The sequence below is a fragment of the Mercurialis annua genome, linkage group LG6 (assembly GCF_937616625.2).
Source record: "Mercurialis annua linkage group LG6, ddMerAnnu1.2, whole genome shotgun sequence".
Taxonomy (NCBI): Eukaryota; Viridiplantae; Streptophyta; class Magnoliopsida; order Malpighiales; family Euphorbiaceae; genus Mercurialis; species Mercurialis annua.
The window spans coordinates 31,275,096-31,288,731 of NC_065575.1; the positions used below are offsets into that span (position 1 = coordinate 31,275,096).

The 13,636-nt window shown below is 38.8% G+C and overlaps 1 non-coding gene and 1 pseudogene across 1 annotated transcript; one reads left to right on the forward strand and one right to left on the reverse strand.

The window, feature by feature from the left end:
* Positions 1-602: 602 nt before the first annotated feature.
* On the reverse strand, positions 603-9,986 carry LOC126687748 (uncharacterized; annotated as a pseudogene).
* LOC126654209 (small nucleolar RNA R71) lies at positions 9,379-9,484 on the forward strand. Its single transcript, XR_007632465.1, has one exon. It is a non-coding gene; the product is annotated as a small nucleolar RNA R71 (small nucleolar RNA).
* Positions 9,987-13,636: the final 3,650 nt, after the last annotated feature.

Consider the following 13,636-nt stretch of genomic DNA (forward strand, 5'->3'; position numbering starts at 1 on the left):
AATAAGGAAAAACTCTTTGATTCCAGGTTAGATCAATCGTCAGTTGATTTCCTCCTTCGATCGTTAAGAATCCTTGATCCAATCGCCAATTCGGTCTTTTTCCTCCTTGTGGTTGCTTACAAAGTCTCTGAGTTGTGTAAAAATCGAACCCTAACTCAGCTCCTCTTTTTGCCTTTTATAGTCTCCAAGTCTCAATAGAAAACCTTCAAAAACGGACTAAAACACGCTGACAACCGGACCTGCTGACCGGATCTACTGGGCAGGTCAGGCTACAAGTCCGGCTGAGTTTCTGTCCCGGCAGTAAGTTGACCGGACCTCCAGCCGGTTCTACTGGGCAGGTCCGGCTGGTAGGTCCGGCTGGGTCCCCAAATTTGCCTCCTTGGCCGGTTCTGCAAGTCAGGTCCGGCCGGTAGGTAAAGTCGACTCTGAAATGACTAATTCTACTGCAATTTCGATTCATTCGGCTCTCCATTATTCAATTGCTTGTTCCTAAAGAAAGTTAATAAACTCAACGAATCAGGGTATAATTAAACCATAATTTACGTAATCGCATAACAATTAAATCAAAATATTCTTAACAAAACACGTAAAATCATGGTTTATCAAATTCCCCCACACTTGAGCTTTTGCTTGTCCTCAAGCAAACTGAATTCAGCCCGTGCTATAATGCATCAATACACCCATGAATCATATCAAGAGATTTAGTAACCAAAATACACTTAAAGAAAAGTTAACAACACCAACCAAATTACAAAATTCATTCACTACATACGATGATTAGATGACCTACAAAAACAGTATAGAAAATATCTCAAGCCTTTATTTATTCGAATAATTAAACTAAGCAAATCTAGTAAACTGAAATATGAACCAAAAATCGAAAATTCATGAGTAAAAGTATGAAGAAAGTTGCTTGCTCTATTTTTTTTTCTTTGAGTGCGTTTTACGCTCCATCTCTTTAGTGGTGCGTTTTACGCTCCATCCCACTCTTATTTTCTTTTGAATTGAACACTCTATCTACTTGAAACGTCATCTAGCTTCTCCACCGAAAATACATCAACTAGAAAACATCAACGGTGTACTTTGCCAAATCACAATTTCAAGTGGCTTTAAGCCCTATTCATAATCTTGACCACTAAAAATATAAAAATTCATGTTCATAGAGTCAAAATTAGCGGAATAGTAATTTCTTTTAATTCCGAGTGATCAAAAAGAATTTTTTTTTTCTTTCTCTGGTGAGTGCGTTTTACGCTCTATCTCACCTCTTTGAAGCAACTATAATTCATACCAACACTCATTCTCATCTACTTCCGGTTCACATTAAAGTTTAAAAGATTTACAAAGGTTAATGAAATAAATAAACTTTTAGCTTTCAATACGCACTAAAAATGTCATTAAATCATCGCACAAGCTATAATCATAAAAAAAAATAACCTAAGTTGATGAATGTCAAACAATTCAGTAAGTGCTATTTGGTCACTTGACTCTAGTGATAATTCAAAGGTAATCAACTCATCACAGAACGTTCAGCTAAAACGGTTCGAAGGACAAGCTAAAAAACTAACTAAAAAGATTAAACAAAAGAACAATGCCAAAATTACTCTTCCCCCACACTTAATTGCAGATTGCCCTCAAAATGCACATAACAAAAATTAAATTCAAGCAACTAGAAAACAGAAAACTCCCCTGACTTGGCGTCTTAACGGCGAGAGTTCCTGAATGCGGCAACTAAATAAAGGAAGAAGAAGTCCACCAATGTCATAAACAAAAATTGCACAAACAGAGTGAATACGTCAGACTATTACAGACCACAGGATAGAAGTCAAAAATAAAACAAAATAAAAACTAACTAATGAACCAAAAATAAAAATAAAGAAGGAAAAGAAAAAGAAAAGAAAAACAAACAGTAGCCGAATCAAGTAGAGGTAGAGGGCTGCTCCTGAGTTGGGTGGGCATCTTGTGCCTCAAGTCGAGCTCGAATCAGTGCAACATCGGAATTCGTCTTCTCGATGGTTTCAGTGTTCCGCTGAAGCTGTTCCTTGATGGACGCCACATCCTTTTCGACATTCCTACAAATCCGCAAAATCTTCTGTAGTAAGGATCGCTTAGGACGAGAAGAAGTGGCTGCGGGCGCTGGAATATTAGGTGGTGGAAACACAGTGTGAGCCGCTTCATCTTGATTTCCCGGGGCAGCCGGTTCATCGCCTTCCAAACAACTAACTCTTTTGGGGTCTGGCTGCGCTCCTTGTGGAAGCGGGTTGAGCTGTAAATTCCTCCAAACGCCTTCATGTCTTCGAAAGCCCATGTAGTACAAGGATTCACAATTTAGCTGTGGTACCGCGATGAATTGCACTCCCGCAGGAAAAACTTCCATGTAATAAGCAATAATCATGCTAATGATAACAGGAAACACAAAGGCCTTATCTTGCTTATCAGAGCGGAGGACATCACGGATGCCTTGAATTATCAATTGTCCAAGCTGAACTCCCGATAAATTTCCTAACCCATTGATCATTTTATCCATAAAATAGACATCAGTGTGTCTAACCTCATTGTACCCTCCAGCTCGCGGCATGACATTGAAACTCAGTAAGTAGGCGATCAATCGCTGCCGAATGGTCAAATACTTAGCATAAAGTAGTGATTTCCCTCTCGCGGATTTCCAGTGCAAACCTAGCCGATCCACGGCCTCATTAACTGACCAAGCTGTCTCACATTCCACAGTGTGATGAAGAACAGAAAATACCTCTCCATGCTCAGGAATGCCCAAAATCTCAGAAATGTGAACAGCTTCTATGTCGATTTCCACTCCGCGAACCTCAATAAAGATCCTAGTATTGCTACTTGACTCTTTATCCGTGGTGTTGGCATAAAATTCTTTAACCAAAGCCGGGTAGCAAGGATGTTGCAACTGAACCAATTTCTCCCAACCAAGAACTCCGAAAGCGTCAGATATGTGGAATAATCTATCCACGTGCGGTGATATGGCTTTCTCCATCACGAGATTGTTCTCCTTCCTCTGATCATACCACTTTGCGTTGTCAGCTAAAGTGAACTTTGACTGATCGTAAGATGCGGTAGCTGCTGTACGGACACAGCGTTTTGTAGCTCCGGCGCGTGAGACCGCTGCACTACGCTTGCTTCTAGCACCGCTCATAGCTGTCAACATAAAGTAAAACAATACTCTAAAATTAGCATCGATATGAAACAAACAAATACCAAAAATTCAGCAGCCCTTAAGTTCAAAATTAACCGTATAAGCAACTAAAACTAAGCCAACACAATTAGGTACAACACAACTTACACTACCATCACAACTTCTCAACCAAACGAATTTTAAATGGTAATTACTCAAATGCAATAAAGTTCCTGCAATTGTTTAAGCTGAAAAACAAATGTCTCATGGAAAAGTCTTAAACAAATGCACCAAATTAGAGTGTTAACCAAAATCATTCAATAGTTACTCCTAGAGGTTAAAACATAATTGAGCAAAACTATATTATTCTAATTAACAACAACAATTGCAATTGAATAAAATAGATTAAAACAACCAATTCCAACATTTCTAAGTACCCATTAATTATGCAATTTAATTGAATTTGATACATTACTTAATACTAAGAAATAAGTAAAATAGACAAATTTCATACTCAAGGCACAACAATTGCAAGATTAATCCTAACCAACAATCATTCAATCTATAAATCATCAAAAATAGCCTAAGCATCCAAAATAATTCATTAATTGCATGAACAACCAAGTAATAGAAGCAATATACACAATTAAGAGCAATAATCACCAACCCATGAAAAGCAACATACCTTAAAAGAAAAAGAACTCCACCTAAACCAAGATACAAGAACAATAAAGCTCCAAATTTGAGAAAAAATTCTCAAATTTTCGGATTTATGTGGCTAGGGTTTAGGGTTTGCAATTTGGAGAAAGGTAGAGATAGGATGAATGGAGGTGATTGTAGGTAAAATTGGTAAGTGTATTGGTGTTCTTTAGGGAATTTGGATAGATTGTGAGCTATTATGTGAAAATGAATAGAGGTTAGAGGGTGAGGGAAGAAGATGAGTGTTTATGGAAGAAAAGAGTAATTTTCGGGCTGCTCTTGTTTTAAACAATTAACTCGTTTTTTTTTATTTTTTTTTTCCTTTCTTTTACGTGACCGGATCTAGCGGCCGGACCTACTGGGTAGGTCCGGCTGGAGATCCGGCCGACCTGCTGGGCAGGCAGAAGCTAGGCCGGATCTATGGCCGGATCTGCTGGGCAGGTCCGGTCACAGGTCCGGTTTGCTCCCTGGACCCTTCTGTGAACCAGCCGGTCCTGTGGCCTGATCTGCTGGGCAGGTCCGGTCACAGGTCCGGTCAAAGGGGGGAGAAAAAAAAAATCAGAATAATAAAAAAAAAACGAGCTAAATGCCCAAACTTACAGTTAACTGAATTAAAACACAAAGGGGAGCAATACGCTACTTACCTGTGGTCGGCTACGACACTGCAAAAGAAAAACAACTAAACAAAAGAAATTTATTAAACAAAATAAAAAAAAATCAAAACATAAAATAAAAGCAATTGTAAATTTTCTGGGTTGCCTCCCAATTAGCGCTATGTTTAACGTCTTTAGCTAGACTCAGTGAGATGTCTATCAAGCATCAAAAAGCACAGAAAACGCTTTTTCAATTTGCCCACTTTCAAGATAAGGTTTCAGTCGTTGACCATTTACCTTAATGAGCTGGTTATCCTTACCTTCAATCTCGATTGCACCATGAGGGAATACTCGAGTGACAATGAACGGTCCGGACCATCTTGATTTCAACTTTCCTGGAAAAAACTTAAAGCGAGAGTTAAATAAAAGAACCTTTTGCCCGCTTTTAAATTCTTTCCGAATGATATGCTTGTCATGCCACGCTTTAGTTCGCTCTTTATAAATTCGTGCATTCTCAAAAGAATCACGTCTAATCTCATCAAGCTCACTAAGTTGTAGCAAACGCTTTTCTCCGGCAGTTTTCAAGTCATAATTAAGCTTTTTTACAGCCCAATAAGCACGGTGCTCTAACTCTACCGGGAGATGACAAGGTTTACCGAACACTAGCCTATATGGTGACATTCCTAAAGGTGTCTTAAACGCTGTTCGGTACGCCCATAGTGCATCGTCAAGCTTAAGAGACCAATCTTTCCTAGAAGCACTAACAGTTTTCTCAAGAATTAACTTAAGTTCCCTATTAGATATTTCTACTTGCCCACTAGTTTGTGGGTGATAAGGGGTACTAGTCTTGTGTTGGCATCCATATTTATTCATAAGACTTCTGAATTGATGATTCTGAAAATGGACACCGTTATCGCTAATCATGACTCTAGGAACCCCATAATTGGAAAAGATGTGTTTCTTAATGAACTTGACTACACTACTAGCAGTATTATCTTTTAGTGCAACAGCTACAACCCATTTTGAAACATAATCGACTGCGACGAGAATGTATTGATTTCCAAAAGATGGTGGGAAGGGACCCATAAAATCAATACCCCATACATCAAAAATTTCTACCTCAAGGATGCCTGTCTGAGGCATCTCGTTTCTCCGGCCAATGTTTCCAGTCCTCTGACATTTATCACACGCCAATACGAAGCTCCTTCCATCCTTAAAGAGTGTTGGCCAATAAAATCCACTTTGTAGCACTTTCGCCGACGTTTTAAGTCCGCTATGATGTCCGCCATAAGGAGAAGAATGACATTCCTGCAGAATTGGGATCATCTCTTCCTCTGGTATACATCGTCGTATGATTCCGTCAGCACATCTTCGAAAAAGTAACGGTTCCTCCCATATGTAGTATTTCACCTCAGATAGAAACCGTTTCTTTTGATGGTAGGAGAACTCCTGTGGAACAATGTTAGATACCAAATAATTCACAATATCAGCAAACCATGGTACCTCAAGTTCCTGGGCTGCCCATAACTGTTCATCCGGAAAGTCATCATTAACCGTTTCCTCCTTACTAAGCTTCCCATTTTCCAATCTAGAGAGATGGTCAGCTACAACATTCTCGGAGCCCTTCTTATCCCGGATTTCGAAATTAAATTCCTGCAAAAGAAGAACCCATCGAATCAATCGTGGCTTAGCATCTTGTTTAGAAATGAGATACTTAATTGCGGAGTGATCCGTGTACACTATCACCTTTGAACCTACAAGATAAGAACGAAACTTGTCAAATGCATAAACCACAGCTAAAAATTCCTTCTCAGTAGTGGCATAATTTATCTGAGCACTATCGAGAACCTTGCTCGCATAGTATATTACATGTGACTTTTTATCCTTCCTCTGTCCTAAAACAGCGCCAATAGCAAAGTCACTTGCATCACACATTAGTTCAAAAGGGAGTGACCAGTCAGGGGAAACAATAATGGGGGCAGAAATAAGAGCTTTCTTTAATGTGTTATAGGCAATAAGACAACTTTCATTAAAGTGAAAAGTAACATCTTTGATCAGCAAATCACAAAGAGGTTTAGCAATTTTTGAAAAGTCTTTAATGAACCGTCTGTAAAAACCTGCATGACCCAGAAAACTCCTTACTGCCTTCACTGAGTTTGGAGGTGGCAACTTCTCTATTACCTCCACTTTCGCTTGGTCGACCTCAATACCTGCAGCTGAATTTTATGCCCAAGGACGATTCCATTTTGTACCATAAAATGGCATTTTTCCCAATTCAGAACTAAATTGGTCTCTTCACAACGCTCTAATACCCTGTCTAAATTGGATAAACAAACGTCAAAGGAAGAGCCAAATACAGAAAAATCGTCCATAAAGACCTCAATGATCTTTTCTACCATGTCAGAGAATATAGCCATCATGCATCTCTGAAAAGTACCTGGAGCATTACATAAACCAAATGGCATTCGGCGATACGCAAAAGTGCCATACGGACATGTGAATGTCGTATATTCCTGATGTTCAGGATCGATAGGCACTTGATAGTAACCCGAATAGCCATCTAGAAAGCAATAAAATTGATGCCCAGCTAAACGCTCTAACATCTGATCAATGAAAGGTAAGGGAAAGTGGTCCTTACATGTGGTCGCGTTCAGTTTGCGATAATCGATACATACCCTCCAACCGGTGACCATCCTCGTCGGAATCAGCTCATTGTTGTCATTCTTGACCACGGTTGTGCCTCCTTTCTTTGGTACAACTTGCACAGGACTCACCCAGGCGCTATCAGAGATAGGGTAGATGATTCCTGCGTCAAGAAGCTTAATCACTTCAGCCCGCACAACCTCCTTCATGTTCGGGTTGAGTCTTCTTTGTCCTTGGACACTAGGGCGATGTTCCTTCTCCAATCGAATCTTATGCATGCAGATCGATGGATTAATCCCTTTAATGTCATGAATCGACCATCCTATCGCCTTGCTTCGATTCCTCAAAACCCGCATTGTCTTCTCTTCCTGCACATCAGATAGACCAGAAGAAATAATAACAGGATATGTGTCGTTAGGCCCAATGAAAGCATATTTCAAATGAGATGGTAGCTGTTTTAGCTCTAGCTTTGGTGGTTCTACAACTGTTGGTTTTGGTTTTGGTTCCCATTTAAGCTCATCATATTGAGGCTTGTATCTATAGGTCCTGAAACCTTCACCTTCTAATCGCATAGCACACTCAGCTATTTCAGGATTTTCATCCTTCTCATGCGAACTCAAAATTAAACATGCTTCTAATGGTTCCTTGAATGATTCCTGTTCAGCAACATGGAAAATAGCATGGTCAATCACATCAACACTAAAACAAGAATCATCACGTGATGGGTGTTTCACCGCCTTAAGAATATTAAATTCTTCTTTCTCACTCCCCATCCTAAAGGTAAGTTTACCTTGAACAACATCAATCAACACACCTCCTGTAGCTAAAAACGGTCTACCTAAAATCATAGATAAATCATTTTCATCTTCTGTTTCTAGAATAAGAAAATCTGCAGGAAAATAAAACTTGCCCACTCGCACAAATAAGTCTTCTACAATGCCTAAAGGATATTTGATTGATCGATCAGCCAATTGTAGAGACACAGTTGTGGGATTCATCTCTTTCATACCAAGCCTCTTATAAAGGGATGCAGGCATAATATTCACACTAGCACCAAGATCACACAAACATTTAGAGATAGTAGTAGCACCAATAACACAAGGAATAGAAAAACTTCCTGGGTCCTTAAGCTTAGGTGGTAGCTTCTTTTGAAGTATGGCACTGCATTCTTCAGTTAAAGCTACGGTGGCGTACTCCTCTAGCTTGCTCTTGTTGGAAACTAGTTCTTTTAAGAACTTGGCATAGGAAGGCATCTTAGCAAGGGCTTGCAAAATAGGAATATTAAGCTCAATCTTTTTAAAGGCATTAAGAAAGTGCTGAAAATTGTTGTCAGTAGTTTTCTTCTTCAGTCTTTGTGGATATGGAATAGGTGGAACATAAGGTTTGACTGAAGGATCAGCCACCACTTCCTTATCAAGATTATTCCCTTGCTTTGCATCGTGTTCACTCTCTTCCTTGTCGTCCCCGTCGTCGACAATCTCAATTACTTTCTTGCCCTTGCTTCCAGTCTCCACCTGAGTCCCGCTCCTGAGACTGATGGCCATAACTCCCTCCTTTGGATTATTTTCAGTATTACTAGGGAGTTTGCCTTGTTCACGTTCAGCAACAGTTCTTGCCAACTGACCCAGCTGCAACTCTAATTTGTGAATTGATGCTTGACTTGACTGTGCCAACTGGTCAATTTTTGCATCCATCTTCTTAACAGTGGTATCTTGAGTTGCTAAAAACTGAGATATCATCTCTTCCACAGAAGGCTTCCTGTCCGGATTATTCTGTTGTTGAGGCGGAGGAACTTGTCTTTGTTGCTGAAATCCCGGAGGTGGTGCTTGCCTATTCGCTCCTTGATCCCTCCAAGAGAAATTTGGGTGATTGCGCCATCCAGGGTTATAAGTGTTTGAGAAAGGGTCATTCTTGACTTGTCTACCCTGGAAGGCTCCCATGAAATTGGCTTCCTCACAGTTTGGTGGTGCCGATTCAACGTTTGCGCACACATTTGCATTGTGTCCAAACATCCCACAAAAGGCACACGACTCTTGATTGGAAGTATCTCTGTCTACAAGCATCTTGATTTGCTTGGTTAAATCAGCCATTTGTGCTGAGAGATCAGAATGAGAACTGATTTCATATACTCCTGCTCTTTTCCCTCTGATTGCCTTCTGCCTCGAATTCATCGCTAACTTTTCATAAGTTTTCATGAGTTCTGCAGCTGTTGTATCTCCATAATAACCTCCAGAAGCTGTGTCAACCAGTGTTTGACAATTAACATTCAGGCCATCATAGAAAAACTGAGTCAGCAAATTTTCTGGCACTTGGTGATGAGGGCATTGAGTCAAGAGCAGCTTAAACCTTTCCCATGCTTCATGAAAAGATTCTGGATCCCGTTGCACAAAGTTGCAAATTTTTGCCCTGAGATCCATGGTCTTTTGTGGTGAGTAGAACCTCAGCATGAATTCGTTGTAGACATCCTCCCATGTGAGAAAAACACCTTCTGGCTGGTTCAATAGCCACTGTCTCGCGTCTCCTTTCAGACAATGAGGAAAACACCTCGTCCTTAGCTCATCCTCATTGAGATTGTTCAGCGGTAAAGTCTGCACAATACCATAGAAATCTCTGATAAAGGCTAGTGAGTCTTCAGTAGCCGTTCCATTAAACTGAGGCAGCATATTGAGATGGAAAGTTTTGAGCTCATAGTTCCTTGCTGCTTCACTCAAACGGATACAAGACGGGTTTGCAGTAACCGTTGGCCTTTGAATATCACGTAGCCTTTGCTCTTGATTGGGATTAACTAATCCGTTCATGTTTTCAGCTGTGTTTTGTCTTCTTCTTGCTCTATTTGCACGGCACGTTCGTTCAATCTCTGGGTTCAGCTCAAGTATTTCTTCGTTATTAAGACTTTTTGATCGTCTCAATAGCATTCAAATCCTGGAGTTGACAAAGAGAATTGAAAGAATAAGACTAAAAGTAAAGACTAGAATTAATAAAATAATAATTTAAAACAACGTTGTCCCCGGCAACGGCGCCAAAAACTTGATAGCTAAAAATGCAACTCCTGCAAGTATACAGAATGTAATCGTAGCAAACAAGGTCGTATCCACAGAGACAACGGATTAACTATTATTCGTATTAATTATAGCTAAGACAATTAAAATTTGAATGTAATTTATTTAAACTAATTAACTAAAGTAACTAGAGCGACAAATACTAAGATGTAAAGATAAATTAATGGCGAAGAACACTAGAGTTTCGGGATTTCACTTAATCATAAGATACATTGTCATCTATGGAATTGATGTGATTCAATGACGGTATTCAAAATTGCTTTAGTATTCTCTCGAATCAAGAAAGCCTATTCAATTAAAGTGAGTTTAATTTCTCAATCCAAACCCTAATTTAATCGAATGATGAAGGATTACAACCTATATGTCATACACAAATCCGTAGGTATATCTCTATCCTACGGTAGTTATGCGAATTAATTCTAGATCAGAATTTATGTTTCATCTCTCAATACTTCACATAAATTCTAGATAAAGTTCAATTGACGGCCAAACAATCAAACAACGATAAACACAAGAATTAATTACTGAAAACACGATATTAAACAATCTCTTGCTAATATAAAACTTCAATCCATAAAATAACAATGAATCTCATAATTAAACTACATCCCTAGCTCTAATGTAAAAGTTTAGCTACACATAATCTGAGATTGGAAAGCAAAAACAGAATTAAAAGAGTTCATTGAGTAGAGAATAAGGAAAAACTCTTTGATTCCAGGTTAGATCAATCGTCAGTTGATTTCCTCCTTCGATCGTTAAGAATCCTTGATCCAATCGCCAATTCGGTCTTTTTCCTCCTTGTGGTTGCTTACAAAGTCTCTGAGTTGTGTAAAAATCGAACCCTAACTCAGCTCCTCTTTTTGCCTTTTATAGTCTCCAAGTCTCAATAGAAAACCTTCAAAAACGGACTAAAACACGCTGACAACCGGACCTGCTGACCGGATCTACTGGGCAGGTCAGGCTACAGGTCCGGCTGAGTTTCTGTCCCGGCAGTAAGTTGACCGGACCTCCAGCCGGTTCTACTGGGCAGGTCCGGCTGGTAGGTCCGGCTGGGTCCCCAAATTTGCCTCCTTGGCCGGTTCTGCAAGTCAGGTCCGGCCGGTAGGTAAAGTCGACTCTGAAATGACGAATTCTACTGCAATTTCGATTCATTCGGCTCTCCATTATTCAATTGCTTGTTCCTAAAGAAAGTTAATAAACTCAACGAATCAGGGTATAATTAAACCATAATTTACGTAATCGCATAACAATTAAATCAAAATATTCTTAACAAAACACGTAAAATCATGGTTTATCAGTAGCACGCCACTAGAAACTATGTCTAAAACCACTAGAATAACCGAAGTTATTAGAGATCAATTTCCTTCCTTTGACATAAAGAGAACGGTCGCGACAACCTCAACCTCGAATATACCTCCCTATGTTCCCTAAGAAGTACGACTACCACTTCTCTACCATGAAGTGGTAATGAAGAGTATTATTAATTTTCAAGAAAAAACCGCGATAGTCGCGTAAACACCTAGGAAGATAGAAACCAATATACTAGAGAGAAAATGTAGAAGGATGCATCATCCAGTAAGAGTAGGAGGAACGACACTGTTTCCTAAGATGTAGAAGAAAAATCCATTTCCTTAAGAAGAAAAGTACCGTTCCAGGAGGTCCAAAGAAGTAATAGAAGTTAAATAGTAGGATCGAATAACACCCGATGAAAAGCATAAAGGGAAAGATCTCAGGCAAAAAGAAGCAAAGATCACGAAAGAGAATTAGAAAGCTAGTTATCGAACAAACAAAAGGAAGAGGAGGAAAGAACTACCAATTTCTAGAAGATCAAAGATGTCATATCGCAAGGAATGAAAGAATAACGAAGAAGAATGGGGAGAAGAAGCTTCACCCTTGAAGGAAGAAATCCAGCCACTAAGGTTTTCATCACGTTTAAAGTTGCACGTATTTGATTCTTTTGATATGAACAAGAGATTCAAGGATCCATGTTTGAAGTTGAAGACAATCATGATGTTGCAAGCCATCACATATCCCGTGTTATATAGACTTGTAGAGTATTCCATAATACCTTGAAAGGATTGTCCCATAAGTAATACCGAAACTGCAAGCGAATCCAATATCCTCATTTTTCAGAAATGGTATTACCATTTACGGCACAATCCATTACCAATATCCTACTGCATAAGAGCTCAAGTGATCCATGAAAATGCAAACATGGAGTGCAAAAAACATTTGAGAACCTCATGAAGAGATTCAATAAGAAAGCATTATAAATCAAAAAGCAATGAAGGTTGGGAGCATATTTAAACAACTTAAATGACAAGATCCTACTGAAGAGCATACAAGATTCCAAAAGCTGATCTCAATAACTCATACCCATATAGAACTGGGTGAAGAAAGAACTCTAACAAAATAGTTTAATCAAGAAAAATGAGCTCAATAGAAAATAACCACGGACGCAAGGATTTGTCAATCCGTATGATGCCCCATCGCAGAACCAGACACCAATTTACATATTGTATTTGATGAAGCACAACCAAGTAATGTATATTGCGCCGAGAAAAACCCCAAAAGCACAAGTACCAGCAAACTTTATGGTAGAAATGACATAGTAACCAATAGAACAAGCCACAAATGAGCTGACCTGGAACATGTTCGTAGATAGGAAGTCTAGCGAACAATGTACAAGAGTGGGAGTAGTACTAATTTGACTAGGGAAGATTTTCATAGAAGACACAATACACTTGAAATTCAAAGCTACAAACAATAAGGCATGTATATAGGTCATTCTTTCATTAAAAATGAATCTTTATATAGAAGAAAACTAACAAACTTGCAGAATATGAAGCCCTCTTAACAAGGCTTACCATAGCAAAAAAAAGTAAAAGTTGGAAATCCATAGAGATCTACAACTTCTCACCAGTCAAGAAATCTTGGAAGAATATGAGTCCTAAAAACATTCACAGAGTAAAAAATGTGGATTGAAAAATATCCACTGAGTAATGAAGTATGACGAATGCAGATTTCCAAGTATATTGAATGTTGATTGAAAAATATCCATAGAGTATAGAAGTATGACAAATGCAGATCATCAAGTATAATGAATGTGGATTGAAAAATATCCACAGAGTATCGAAGTATGATATATACGGATTTCCAAGTATGATGAATATGCATTGGAAAATATCCATAGAGTATCGAAGTAATGACGAATGCGGATCTCCAAACAATAAATATGGATTGAAAAAAATCCATAGAGTATCGAAGGAAAAGTATTTTCAAGCAATAATTTTGGATGGAAAAACATTCGCAGAGTATCGAATGCAAAGTGAAAAATAGGACGTGGATTGAAAAACATCCATAAAATATAGAAGTATAAAACACTCATTCATAACTGAAATGGATATAAAAACATGAAAATTGTTCTAAAAAAGAGGGGCCAGATTTAATTAATGTAAGAGGCACAAAATGATAGAACAAGAGAAGTGATATCCTATCAGGCAACG